Here is a 14,053-nt window from a genome sequence, read left to right as displayed (position 1 = left end):
TGCAGCAATGAGCGCAAAATCTTTTTTTCGAACGTACGCTGCAAAATCTGCAGGACCCTGACATGCAGCCACAACAAAAATGGCGCAACGCAAATCACACAATTTTCTTCTAAGCAGTTAAACAATGAAATCAAAAAGAGCATGGCGTCACATGACAGCGCTAATTCAATAGGAAGGAGGATGGGCGCAGCTATAAGCGCGGTGTCAATTTTCTTAGATTTCCATAACGCATTTGACACGGTAATGCATTAATTTCTTTGCAACAAACTTAAACTACTAAACATAGACCCTGCTGTGCTCAGGTGGATAGAAAATTATTTGTATCAGCGTCGACAATGTGTCGTTTTAAATGGCAAAAGCTCTGGGTACGTTGATATGATGTCAGGAGTCCCACAGGGCTCTATATTGAGGCCACATTTATTTTTAGTTTATATTAATGATATTTCAGTGGGTATTTTATTGCATCTTAGACTGTGTGCAGATGATTGCATTGTGTACAGACCAATAAGGAGTGAGAGTGATGTTGCCCAACTGTAAACTGACTTTAAATGTGTTCAGGATTGATGCTCTATATGGAAAATGAACCTAAATAATTCAAAGTGTGTACATGTTTCTTTTACAAGCTAATGAAGACTCAGTACCTCTTAAACAATGAGCTTGTAAAAAAAAGCAGTTACCATATGAATATCTAGGTGTAGCCTTTTCATCAGATTGCTCATGGAATGCACATGTAAGCGACATGGTTGGGAGAGCTGGAAGAGCACTAAATTTTATACAATGCTGATTAAAAACTTCGGAACTAAGCTTAAACATGATAGCCTATTTAACATGTGTTCAACCTATACTACACTCTAAAAACAGTTGCACCCTTTGGAGTGTATATTTGCCACACAACAATGATCGTCTTGCTTGCGTTTCCTTTCTTGAAAACGCTGCACTCGCTACTTTCCTGTAAAGAATGCCCTGTCATGCTGATAGCGTGCATGCCGTTTGTGACTTGGAAGCACCGGGCACGCAGTGTTAAAGAAAGGAAATGCGGACAAGAGCTATGACGTTTATTGTTGTATGGCAAATATACACTGCAAAGGCTGCAACTGTTATTAGAGTGTAGACTATGCCCATGCTGTATGGGATCCTTCGCAAGTTACATTGATTGATGAACTAGAGAAAATTCCAATTTGGGTAGCTAGGTTGTACACATGCACACTAAAGGTATCCAGCAGCAATATCACAATGATACATCCACATCAGACAGGTGCACAAGAGTTTATGTTCTGAGGTGTGCAGTGCAATTGACTCTTTTGTGCAACACCCTCTGTTCTTTTCAATAAGATAGGCTTCAAACGCAAGTCTTGAAGAGGTGTTACCACTCCTGCCTGGAATGATTGTCCCCAATATGTGAGCCTCGCAACCACATGCAGTAACATGCTGGCCACCATATGTGCATCCTTGTCCTCTTTCTTGCTTACTTTTTTCATATGCTCCCATAAGCGGTTGCTCATGCAGTATTCGGTTTCAATTATGTACATTCTACTGCAAGACATGGGTACAACATAAACCACTCCTCTGGTACACTTGCTGTGTATGGTTGTGAGGCTTGTTTCTTGTGGACAACAATTCCAAGCAAGAGCAGTAACACCTTTTTAAAACTTGTGCTGGAAGCCTATTTTATCGAAAAGAACAGAGAATGTTGCCCAAGTGAGCCATCAATTGCACTGCACACCTCAGAATTTGAATTCTTGAGCACTCGCCATTGAAGTGCATGCGTCATTGTGTGATATTGTAGAACACCTTTATGTGCACAGGTGGCAAGGTGTGTGTGTGTGTGTGTGTGTGTGTGTGTGTGTGTGTGTGTGTGTGTGCGTGCGTGCGTGCGTGCGTGCGTGCGTGCGTGCGTGCGTGCGTGCGTGCGTGCGTGCGTGCGTGCGTGCGTGCGTGCGTGCGTGCGTGCGTGCGTGCGTGCGTGCGTGCGTGCGTGCGTGCGTGCGTGCGTGCGTGCGTGCGTGCGTGCGTGCGTGCGTGCGTGCGTGCGTGCGTGCGTGCGTGCGTGCGTGTGTGTGTGTGTGTGTGTGTGTGTGTGTGTGTGTGTGAAATATAATGGCTGTTGCAGTGCTGCGGAGCGTAAAGTTGTGTGAGTGGGGAGAGTGACTTTTCATTGCATGCATCATGTATCATATATCATCATATCCTGTGGCACCCTAGGCCGTTGAATTGATAGTGCATGAAGCCCAGTGTCCCATGTGACCTAGAATTTCACATTGTCTAGCATTTCTTGCCATTACCCGCCGTGATTGTTTAATGGCTATGGTGTTAGGCTGCTAAGCACGAGGTCGCGGGATCGAATACCAGCTGCAGCAGCCGCATTTCGATGGGGGCGAAATGTGAGGACCCCCAGGTTCACGTTAAAGAATCCGAGGTGGTACAAATTTCCAGAGTCCCACACTACGGTGTCCCTCATAATCAGATTGTGGTTTTGGTATGTTAAACCCCATTATTTAATTTTTTAATTTCTTGCTGTTTAAGCACAAGTATATCGTCAGCATATTGTCAGAGCACATTGATAAATTTACCGAATCTGCTAGACATTAGTGCTTGTGTGCTCTTACGTTGCCTTTTCTTGATGTCCACTTTTAATTTTTTTATGGTGTTCAGACTAAAGTTGCTTGTTGGCTCTGATGTCTTCTTCTTCCTTGCCGGTAATGACCTATGTTAAGATTTTTCTAATATCAAGTTGTTACATTAATTAGCTTAACCGATCTCTTTCATTGCATTACGTGTTCATGTTCTTGTGCTGTTTGAATGCACAGCATGTCCATGGAGTTTTTGGTCGACAATAAGATGGCTATCGTGTGGTGAGGACTCGTGGTCATGTCTGCCATTGAGAAACTGCTTAGGCAGGTATGTTCGAATTGTCTTTAAATTTCCTGTGTTCTCTGTAGTGAGCTCTAGTCAACTTTATGTGGTACCCTTCAGCCCTGTTGTGTTTCGAGGCAGATATTGTTGTTTGTTTTGCTTCTAGCTTTCAACACAGTGCTACATGTTATCACAGTACTCACTTTGACCTTAATTGAAAGTGTTACATCATTTCAACATTTCCATGCATATGGAACATATTCAGCATATACTCAGCATAGCAAGTAGATTGCTTAAATCTCCATGCATATATGGAACATACTCAGTGTAGCAAGTGCATTACTTAATTGAAAATTTCACATCATTTTCACGCATCCATACTCCATCTCCATATGAAACATACTCAGTATAACAAGTAAATTTCAAGTATGCTGCAGGCAAATAAACATAGTGAGGATTTTTTGCTCTTGTCTTTAAGGTGAAGGATTGGGGAACACTCAACAGAATATGCATGATCCTGGGCAAACATCTTTCAGCATGTTAAAGTTATAGGATGGGCACATACCTATATAGCTTTAAGTACGTAGAGGGAAGCAGATAGCCCTCTTTCAGAAAAAGCATAGGTGGCATTTCTTGCTATTCAGCCATGAAAGATGTGGCGCAGCACTCACTAGGTCACTTTGTCCTATGGATTGCGGTTGAGCACACCCTCTTTTTCTGGACTTCACCAACTGGTCAAAACGAGTGCTAAAAAAAAAGTGCAGATTCAGCAGTGTTGCAAAGAAAGAATGTCACTGCCCCTGCAAAAAAATTACTATTCAATTTGACCTGCATGTCATTTGGTGTGTGGGGACAAATTACAGTGTCTGATAAGGCACCAAGACAGGAAATGAAGGAGCATGCTCACTGAGAAGGAAGGGCTTTGCTGACACCCTGATTGTTACTGCAGTCCCCAGAATGTCCAAAGACCCCTTTTGAGAACCACCATCAATGGAGCATATATATTGAGGAGTTTTCTATTGCTCTTTTATGTCCATTTGGTCCAGTCTCGGTGTTAATTTCAAGTATGATAAACGCCTCTCAACCATAAATTTGTTGTCGTCTTTATGTTTGTAGATTTTATTGCATGTTGTGTAGTTTAAAGTGTCACAAGTAGGATGACACATATCCATGCTATTAATCTTTTCATCTAAAGTAGTGAAAGGTGGCAGACAGTGGCCTGGTCGACTATCTATGACCTTCCAAACATTTTAGCATAATAGGCCTAGGCTGCCATGCTGATGTTGCATTTGCAGGTTAAGTGGACATGTAATGGAGAACCACTAAGGGCTCATTGAGATTGGCATTTGAGAACGGTCGTGCGATAGACTGCAACTGGCTATGAAGGAGCGACTCATGACGATCAATGTTCACACCAACAAGCACGACCTGCCCATCACCACGCAGAAATGTCTCTCCATTGACTACCTTTTACGTCTGCTCGTACCACGATCACCACGCAATATAAGCATCAGCGTATAGAGACTTCCTGCTGCTGTGCCACTGATTGGTTCCATAGGTTTGTCAGCACAGTTGCACGACTCAAAAATCTAGCAGCAAACTGACCTGGAAGTGTCGTTTTTCAACCAAAGCGATCATTTGCAACCAACTCGGTTGCACGACTTATGCAAGTCGCTGGTGTGAACTTATGTATTGTAATGTATTATTATTGTATTATTGTATTATTATGTAAGTATGTATTGACATTTGTGCACCTTCAGCACGCTTTTGAAAACTGAAATGAACATTTTACTTCTGTAGTGTTGATTAACTCCTAATATGTTGCAGGTAGCATGGGACCTATTAGGCTACCTTGCTATTTATATGCCACCAGGAACAGGAGACATGCAGCTTTCCATCTCCCATAACATTCTAGTGTCAGGTGATGCTTGTGGATATGCCATTGCTTTTTTATTTATGTTGTTATAACATTACAGGCATTGGTAGAGCGTTGTGTGCACTTTTAAAAATTAGCACTTATTTTAGTGCAGGTTCTTTTATTCTGGGGAGCCCAAATTACCGTTTTGTTCTTATTTTCTTTATTCCTTCACATGCTGCTCTTTCGCAATAAATGTCATGTAGTAGTTTCTTTTACACCTTAATTGATTGCTTTAGATTGCAACTCAACTGTTGGAATTTGTCTTTAAAGGCTGTATTTTCAAAATTTGTTCATAATTTCACATGCTTGTATTTTAAGCCACCTTTGTGAAAAATGTTTTTTTTTAATAACTCCCTATCAGAGAGAATATAAAGATGCATAAGTAACTATGCTCACGCTGTGTGTGCATCAAAAACTATGTATGCAAGCTTTCATTATTTTGTAGCAACCCCCCCCCCCCCCAAAAAAAAAATATAAACACACACACATGAAATTTGGAAACTAACTACTGTTGCAACAGAAAAAAGATGTGCTCATAGAACGGGTGAGAATGCTGAGATGGTATAAAGATGTGCTTATTTTTTGTTCGTCTGGTTTGTACTGGAATGCAAAACTGATGAAATGTTCATCATATAGCAAGCAGGTTTTTTTTTCTCAACTGAGTTGCAGCCTCTAGGCAATGGCCACAGTGACATTGTGCTGACGCTCAAATGTGGGGAAGTGTGTGGTGCTTCAAGCTGCCATCACTACATTAGATGCCCTTTCGCATCTTCTAGATGAGATTTTGATTTGATTTCTTTATTATAATTTAGAAATGTGTGGTATTTCAACCCGCATTAACCTTAAGCACATTCCAGATAAGTGGAGTACCTAGAATAGGTTGCATTTTTCAAATTGACTGGAGGGTAACGTCTGCAAGCGCCTGACTGATAGCACCAAGCTTGTAAGGAACTTGCGGCTCTGTTGCCACGTTCTGATCTTTTCATTTCTGTCCTACGTCATTATCCAAGACTGGAAAGGGCACAACAGCAGGAGTTTGTTTTTCTTTCTTTTGTGCTTGACTTCCTCGCTAATTACGTGCACTTGACAGTAAAATGTATCAGTGCAAGTGACCGTTGACTAGAGTGGTCATATTTCAGTACGTGACACTGCCCAAAAATGATAATAAAATCCAGACCATCCCATCTTAGGGCGATGATGTGTTACCTTAACCCCCTTTCCCCCTTTTATTCATGGTGGGGATGAATGTGGGTGATTAGCTGCAGCAGAGCTATCAATTATCCACTACTTGCAGGGTACTACAGAGCTAATGCAGATGTTATGGCTAGTCTTTCAAGTAAAGGTGATCAGTGCCAAACAAAACTCTGAACGCAATCATTTCTGTATCACCTTGTTAGCACTCGCTAGTTTGCCCAGCTTTCTGGTAGGACACAAATAACAACCAGTACTACTAGTTGAAAAGTCTTTGTTCATAAGGACATTACATTGGGCACGTTGGTAATTCATACTGAAAACGATTGGCATTACAAAATGACATGAACGACACAGAAAAGATACATCGACAAGTGCCAACTATCAACAGACAGCTTTTTAGTGACAGCACACATGCAAACAAGCGGAGATGCACGAATGATGCATGATGATGCATGGTGTCCGTTGCCGCTGGTGTCTAATGTCCATAGCAGCTATTGCCGGGAATGAGAAAAAAAAGACCCAGTTCCCGTGTGTTCAAACCCAGGTCTGCTGCGTGGGAGTCAGCTACTCTACCACTGAGCCACTCCAGCACTTGCTAGCATGCGGCGGAAAAATTCCCTATATATGCGTCCTAACGTGCGAGGAGACATGCGATGTGACATGCTCGCTGCGTAGCGTCGATACGTGCACATTTTTCTATTGCACTTGCATATTACTACTCTAGGTAGAATGCCATGTAGCGTTACAAGGCAATTAAAGAAAGTTTGAGGAAGAAAAAGGAAGTTTATGGAGATATATACAAGAATGCTATAAAAGACATACATTTTCTCCCTAATCAGATACTATTCAACCAATCTGTAAGCTGTGCAAAGCAAAACTATCTTAAACATACGGTGCCAAACTTTATCCGGATGACCCCTGAACAATTCTGATCCCACTTGTGTCGGAAAAAAGAGGGGATTAAACAAATAATGCATAACGACACCCTTTTTACAGATAAGCAAAGCATCGCTTGGCATTTTAATGTGCACTTTCAGAGCCTTTTCTTAAAGGCTTGCTATGGCGCATGTGTCGATACCACGTCATGTCATCTTGACTGTGACATTATATCATTATCAGGCATGGTGTCTATGCCTCTCAATTTAAAGCCCAAAACTTCACCAGGCCCTGATAATATTCATAATGTGTTTCTGCATCGATATTCCAAGATGGTTGTCAATTTTCTTGTAATCGTTTTTCATGCTTCCCTACGTTCATCTAACATTCCCAACGATTGGAAAACAGCACGAATCATGCCAGTATTCAAAACAGGGGATAAATCATTGGTCTCAAATTATCATCCCATATCTCTCACTTATTCTTGTTGCAAAATGTTTGAGCATGTCATAGCCAACTATATCACTGACTTTCGAAACAAGAGGAATATATTAACCCCTTTGCAATGTGGTCTCTGTAAAGGTTTTTCCTCTAGCTGGGTGCGATCGGAGATGGTTGTTCGGCGCGTTCGTTCGGTTACCGGCGCGCGCGATTGGCCTACTCCGCGTCGACGTCACCAGCCGCGGGGCGCAGCCACGTTTTTGGTGACGTCAAAATGATGACACACTCCTGTCAATCATCCTCCCACCGAGCATTTCGTCTGCTAGGCGCCGAATGTAACAGGAGCTGGGAAGTTTAGAGTGATCATACGGCTTCGCATGACGTGTCTGGTGGATTGGATTGGATCCAACTGGCGGCTGCGGCATGGCACGTTTGGATCTAACCCATAGTTTAATTCGAGAAAATGGCACTTCCGTTGGGAACTTAGGTTGTTGCGCTGGCATTTCTAGAGGAAGGAGGAGAGCGGGTGGCGGTGCGAAACACGTTTGAAGAAATGGCAGAAAGTAAATTCCGGCGTCGTTTTTGTTTCTCGAAACAAATAATTCGTTGTTTGTACAGAAAAATCGACCCCATCATCGGTGCCAGCGAGCCACTGGAATGTTGTCGCTGCCTCTTGTTGTTGTTGTAGCCTGTGATGCGTGTGGCTCCTACCCACGATGGGGGATTGGCCAACAAATGGGTGGATTATTCAAAATTATTATGGAGCATAAATTTCCTAATAGCTATTGAAATAGCATTGAATAGCGCAGAATTACATGTTAAATAAAATCAGGAAGGTCGCTGCCTCTTGAAAAGTGCGCCACTCTTCCCGTCGTTTCTTTTTCTTCTCGCTGTGCGCGACACCACCTAGGGACGACGTAAATAAACTAATAGGGATAAATTGCTGTAGTCACACGTACTACTATTTGAAAACGTGTTTGGTCTTGAGAAGAAAAAATAATTTTTTTTTAGATAAAGATTTCATTCATTTTGAAGACGAGAAACATTTTGTTTTGTAGTATACTGTCTGCAAGCAGACGACAAACGACGGAAGTAAACTTCCGTGGAGGTCACCGCTTCCTGATTGGCTGCTCTCCGCCCCGCTGTCACAAATTTTGCATACTGCCACTTTGTGATGTTGCAGCAACCGAACAGAACGCGTATCGAACAAAGTATCTCCGATCGCGCCCCTGTTACTCAATTGGTCTCAGTTATACATACTTTAGCCTCTATTGTATCTAAATCTGGGCAAATTTATGTTATTTTTTTAGACTTCAAGAAAGCTTTTGATTTAGTTCCTCATGCTAAACTTATTTTCAAACTTAAAACTACCGGCCTTCCAAATTTTATTGTAAATCTAATTTATCTTATCTTATCTAATTGCATACAGTTCATTAATATAAACGGTTACAGTGCATCCAAACTTCAGGTGTTCTTGAGGGAAGTGTTCTAGGGCTCCTGCTTTCTTTAATATATATTAATGGTATGTAAAAGTTATCCCTGAACTTATCAAAGTAAGGCTATTCGCTGACGATTGTGTTATGTTTAAGGAAATCGTTTGCATAGACGAACAGCTGCTTCTAAATACTTGCCTTAGTAATGTTTATCAATGGTGCAGCCAATGACGTATGAAACTAACTTTCAACAAAACTGTGCCTGAATGTAACCAGAAAGAAAAATTATTTCTTCCACCACTTATGTCCAAATTATGTTCTTCCACCACTCATGCACCACTCATGTTCAACTGTATAATGAAAACTTCAGTGCAAGGTCAAAGCCTGGAGCTGATCTGTGAAACATGCTTTCGAGCTTTGTAAGAATGTTTGCATACTTTTTAGTAGCTATTGTTTTAAATTTATTTATTTATTTATTTATTTATACTACAATCCCTGTCTGAAATTTTAGTTGGATTAGAATCAGCAGATACAAGGCCTTAAAAAAATTTGGCATAGAAAATACATTCAGCTAATGCAGACATTTCACATTCTGGCAAAAAATACAATAATTATGTACAACTTGCATAGACTGAACATATTACATAAACATGAATAGAATAAAGATAATCTGACATTACATGACATATGCAACTCAACATTACAAATGCACAAAAATTGATCCAAAAAGTGAGATGACAACAAAGTAATACTAGGGGGCAGTGGGAAATAACCAGAATTCTTTTTACAAGGCTGTTTATTTATTGATTTTTTATAAGACAACCTTGTCACCTTCAAAATACTCTCCATTACACTTAATAAATTTGTCCATTCTGCGATTTCATTCTTCGAAACATTTTGCAAACTCGTCTATTTTCATGGCTGATAGCTCCTTTCTGTTTTTTCCTTCACCTCTTCTACATTTGGAAATCACAGTCCTTTCATGTTCTTGTTCATTCGAGGAAACAAAAAAAGAAAAAAAAAGTCGTAAGGAACATCAGGTGCCCAAACCCCTTGCTCGCCTGACCTCACTGTGTGTGACTTTTTTTGTTTGTTTGAATGAAGAAGCTGTTCAATCATCTGCCTTACTTAGACATCATTAACATAATCTTCTTCTTTTTTTTTTTTTTTTTGCAGGCTCAAACCTACAAGGACATGGCCCAAAAAAATACCCCGAAGTTACCAGTTTGAGTAAACTTTTAACTAGCATTGCTTTGAGCATGTAGTTATCACTGCACCAACAAGTACAAATCTGTCATGCTTGTAGATGGCAGTAGAAAGCATTTAGAATTTCTAGCACATGTTAGAAAAGTTAGTTCTAACTGGAACAGTGATTCTGCTTTTGCAGGTGTGTGATTTTGCCAAGATGTGTGGCACCTGGGTGTCAGTGTCATTAGGAAGTGCCATGCCAATGTTGGTGAATAATTATGTATGTTAATATGGCGATGCTTGCAGCAGATTATGAGTAGCGAAGCTCAGCAATGCCAATACAGGAATTCGTCTGATCTAAAGGTTGAGAGACGGCCCTCAATTTCTTTTTCTTTAATAAAGCATTCAAGAACTTTACCGGGGAATTCCTTTTTTGAAGCTCCAAACAAGAATTTGAGAAAGTTAGTTTATCTTGGATTACTATATTCTGCTCTGCATTGTGAATGTAAATTCTAACGATTGGCTTGTGAGCTTTGATGCTGACCCAAAGTAACAAGGGAGTTATGCAAAATACACTGTGGTAGCAGCAGCAAGAGGGTTCCGTACTTATTTTCACCACCCGAGTTCTTTATGTGCTCCTGATGCGTGGTATTTGGGTGTTATTGCACCCTGCCCCCATTGGAAGGCAGCTTCTGCACCAAGGTGCGAGACCGGGCTAGTTGATATTCCATGATGATGTAACCAGCCCGAGAGGCAGTGCCTATTGCAGGCGGCAACTGTGTTAGTAAACTGTCCATAGCATTGACTGATGAAGAATTTGCTCACTTGGGGTCTGCAAGCGGGGGGCCACCTTAGGCCTTCGTGTGCTCTTGTTGATTTGTGGTGCTCACATTAACTTACACAAGTATATCTGGTTGTAATCACGTGCATGAAGTTGTATATCTATGCCTTTTTGTAATAAATTCCAGTTGGAAGGCGGTGCTTGTCCTTGTCGCTTTTCTTGTGTTGTGTGTCCACTGTTGCGTTGGTTACACGATCAGCTTCTGCAGCTAGGAATTGAACCTGTGAAGTGGTGAACTCCATAGTTATAAAACATACTAATTTATTTTTGAAGCTATAAAATTTAGTGTACTCGTATTTCTAGAACTGAAGACAACCATTAAATGAGTATCTAAAAACCAACAACATTGAGATGGGCAGTGGGTGCCAGAGGTCTGTCCGTGAAATGCAGGACAAATGTGTCAGTGTTGTGTTCAAAAGAACAGTAAAGATATTCTTCCTTTCCTTCCAAAAATTAGAACCCACGTATATGGACCGTGTTCCATGAAACCATGTTCATATACCATGTTTGACGAACTTTTGCTAGTTTCTTGAGAGGTGCAAGTTAAAAAAATAAAGAAAGCCTCTTTGTATTTCATGTGCCTCCCATTATTTTCTGATATAACCTAACCACGAAAAAAAGCGCTGGGGATACTCTACAGTGGGTGCTACTAGCAGATGCTACAGCAGCTGTGTGATGCTTTTTGCTTGGCTTCCCTTCAGTATACATTAGCTCACATACAGTCAAACCCAAATAAAATGAACGTGGTTAAAGTAAACTACTCTCTATACAGAACACGCAATTCTTGGTGACCAATGCGCACATAAAACTGCTTCACCACGAACTGGACATATTGAACTTGAGGCGTCTGCTATGATTGCCATAAAGCTGTAAAGGGAAGTGGACTGGAACAGGTCTACTCCGCGTGTATCAACAATGCCAGTGTTAGTGATACTGACAGAAAGTTCCATGCACAGGAAAAAATTACTGCCTCCTCCACGTTGTTGTCTTCAATAGTATTTTTCTTTACTTTTCTCCATTGCAGATAACAAATCTGTATATAGCAAACGCATCACAAAAGTTCATTTAAGTTCATTCTAGGTGTGTATGTATATCATTGAATTTTTTCTTGTGCACAACCGTGTTCATTATAAGTGGGTCTGACTGTACAGCACCACACAAATTGTGAGGTGCAGCACTCTGTACGTACGTAATTCTTTTTTTGAGCAAAGTCTCCCCTGATTGCACACAGGTAGCTGAGGTCAGAAATGGAGTATCACTTCCACATGCGAAAGAAGACACAGGTCACAATTTTTTTGGCTGTAGTGCTTACGAATGCGGGCTCCAGCGCTGTTTTTCAACATTGGGACTTGTCACCCGCCGTGGTTGCTCAGTGGCTATGGTGTTGGGCTGCTGAGCACGAAGTCGCGGGATCGAATCCCGGCCACGGCGGCCGCATTTTGATGGAGGTGAAATGTGAAAACACCCGTGTGCTTAGATTTAGGTGCACGTTAAAGAACCGCAGCTGGTCAAAATTTCCGGAGCCCATCACTACGGCGTGCCTCATAATCAGAAAGTGGTTGTGGCATGTAAAACCCCATAATTTAATTTTATTTACCATTGGGGCTTGTCACCTAATTTGAAATTCACTTCCATGAACAAATTCGAGGTGCCATCTACGGTCAAGACCGTGTACCACAGGAGACCATGTTTTGAATGAAGCTGTTGATCAGTGTGCTAATTGACAGGGCTGGTGCTGCAATTCATTTACTTTTGCTTGTTTTTGAAACCTTTATAGTTCTGGCATTAGTAAACATGCTACAAAAAATGAAGTAGACAGGACACAACTGCATTGAATTGTGCAGTCAAGGACATTATGGCGGTATCAACAAACCACATGGGAATTAGTTGCTTCTGGCTTGTGCCAATTCATGCCAGCGCCAGTGGATTTGCCATGCATGCCCTCTCTTAACCTATTTAAAGCTATAGACCCCCAAAGTATGGCACTTTAGCGACCTCTGCAACATGTCATATAATGTATACATCTGGAATTGAAATTTATTTGGTGTCCCTCTAATAAGTTGCAAAAAAGAAAATGAAAAGGCACTCCAGAGGTGGTTCAGGACTATGCTATGTAGAACAGCAATGTACTTTGCCACAAATTTCAAGGGCACAGTAAACTAGTTCCACTGTAGAGAAAGAAATGAAACAATGGCATCCATGGCTCCTTGTCTGTTGACTTTGTTTGATTGTTATCGAGGATGGCTTGATCTCCTCAATTCCCTTTATTCTTCTTGCTAGTTCCTGTTTATATCCATAGAATGTGCTTAATTAGTGGGTAACCGGTGGATACCACATTGTTGAAAGTAGTGTGTTGCAAAATATAATTTTCTGATTGCTGGCATGAACCATAATTGTGTTACCAATGAAACTATTCTTGCTTTTGTCATCTTCAGATATCGTAATTTCTACTGAAGTATATACCAATGTGCTTGTCTGTTGAATAGCTCAAGCTTTGCAGTGTGATGTGTATGGTCACAGCATGGCATATTCTATACTAGATGCTTCGTCACCTTCAAAAGGAAATTAAGTGATGATCTTTACTTGGACCACCACTCAACCTATGTACAAAAAGAAAGTCCCATTTGTCATTAAGTCGTTCTTTGTCAAGGTTTCCACCACTACATCAAATGTGTGTCAATCACAACCACCTTTATCTTGTCCTTGAAGCTGCTGGCATTCAGCAAAGACCAATGCTTCTGTACTCTGGGCAATCTAAAAGCCATTATTTATAGGTCTGCATAGTGAAAACAGATGTATTATTCATTTATTCACTCAAAATTATTCTGCCTCATTTTTGGAAGTCTGCTTATTATAAACACAGATATATATGCAACAAGTGAATTTCAAGTGTCAACCAAGTTTGTTCCATGTACTTCTAATGGCTGTCAAGAAAAAAATACTTTGTTTCTGCTTATTTAGTTGTGAATGATATTAGTGATTCCTAACTTGAAAGCGTAATGTATAGCGCGCGCATGCCTTAATTTGCCGGGATTGGTGCCATAATCTTATGAAGAATTTTTTTCTGGATGAGAGGGGCTGCATCTGCAGCATGGCAGGGCTGGTTTTTTTGATGGTTTAGCTCCTCCAAACTAGTTCAGCTCGTACTTTTATAGTTCTACTTCTTCCACTTTTCTACTTCTTCTCCTCCCGTCCCGACCTACGGGAGGAGGATCGTCGGGAAACACATTCTCCTACCAGACGTAGCTAAGTTCTTCGCTACTGCCTGAGGCCATGGGTGTTCGATGGGCCGAATGACGACTGCACCGC

At 41.1% G+C, this 14,053-nt stretch overlaps 1 protein-coding gene across 2 annotated transcripts in view; it reads left to right on the top strand.

The window, feature by feature from the left end:
* The window catches only part of LOC142581639 (uncharacterized), a 34,480-nt gene extending 23,600 nt beyond the window's left edge, over positions 1–10,880 (top strand). For both annotated transcript variants that reach the window (XM_075691221.1, XM_075691222.1), the window contains one exon: positions 9,892–10,880. The gene's annotated coding sequence lies outside the window, so the exon portion shown is untranslated. The remainder of the gene's footprint in view (positions 1–9,891) is intronic.
* Positions 10,881–14,053: the final 3,173 nt, after the last annotated feature.

Source organism: Dermacentor variabilis, chromosome 1 (assembly GCF_050947875.1).
Source record: "Dermacentor variabilis isolate Ectoservices chromosome 1, ASM5094787v1, whole genome shotgun sequence".
Taxonomy (NCBI): Eukaryota; Metazoa; Arthropoda; class Arachnida; order Ixodida; family Ixodidae; genus Dermacentor; species Dermacentor variabilis.
This window is presented reverse-complemented; position numbering and strand designations above follow the sequence as displayed.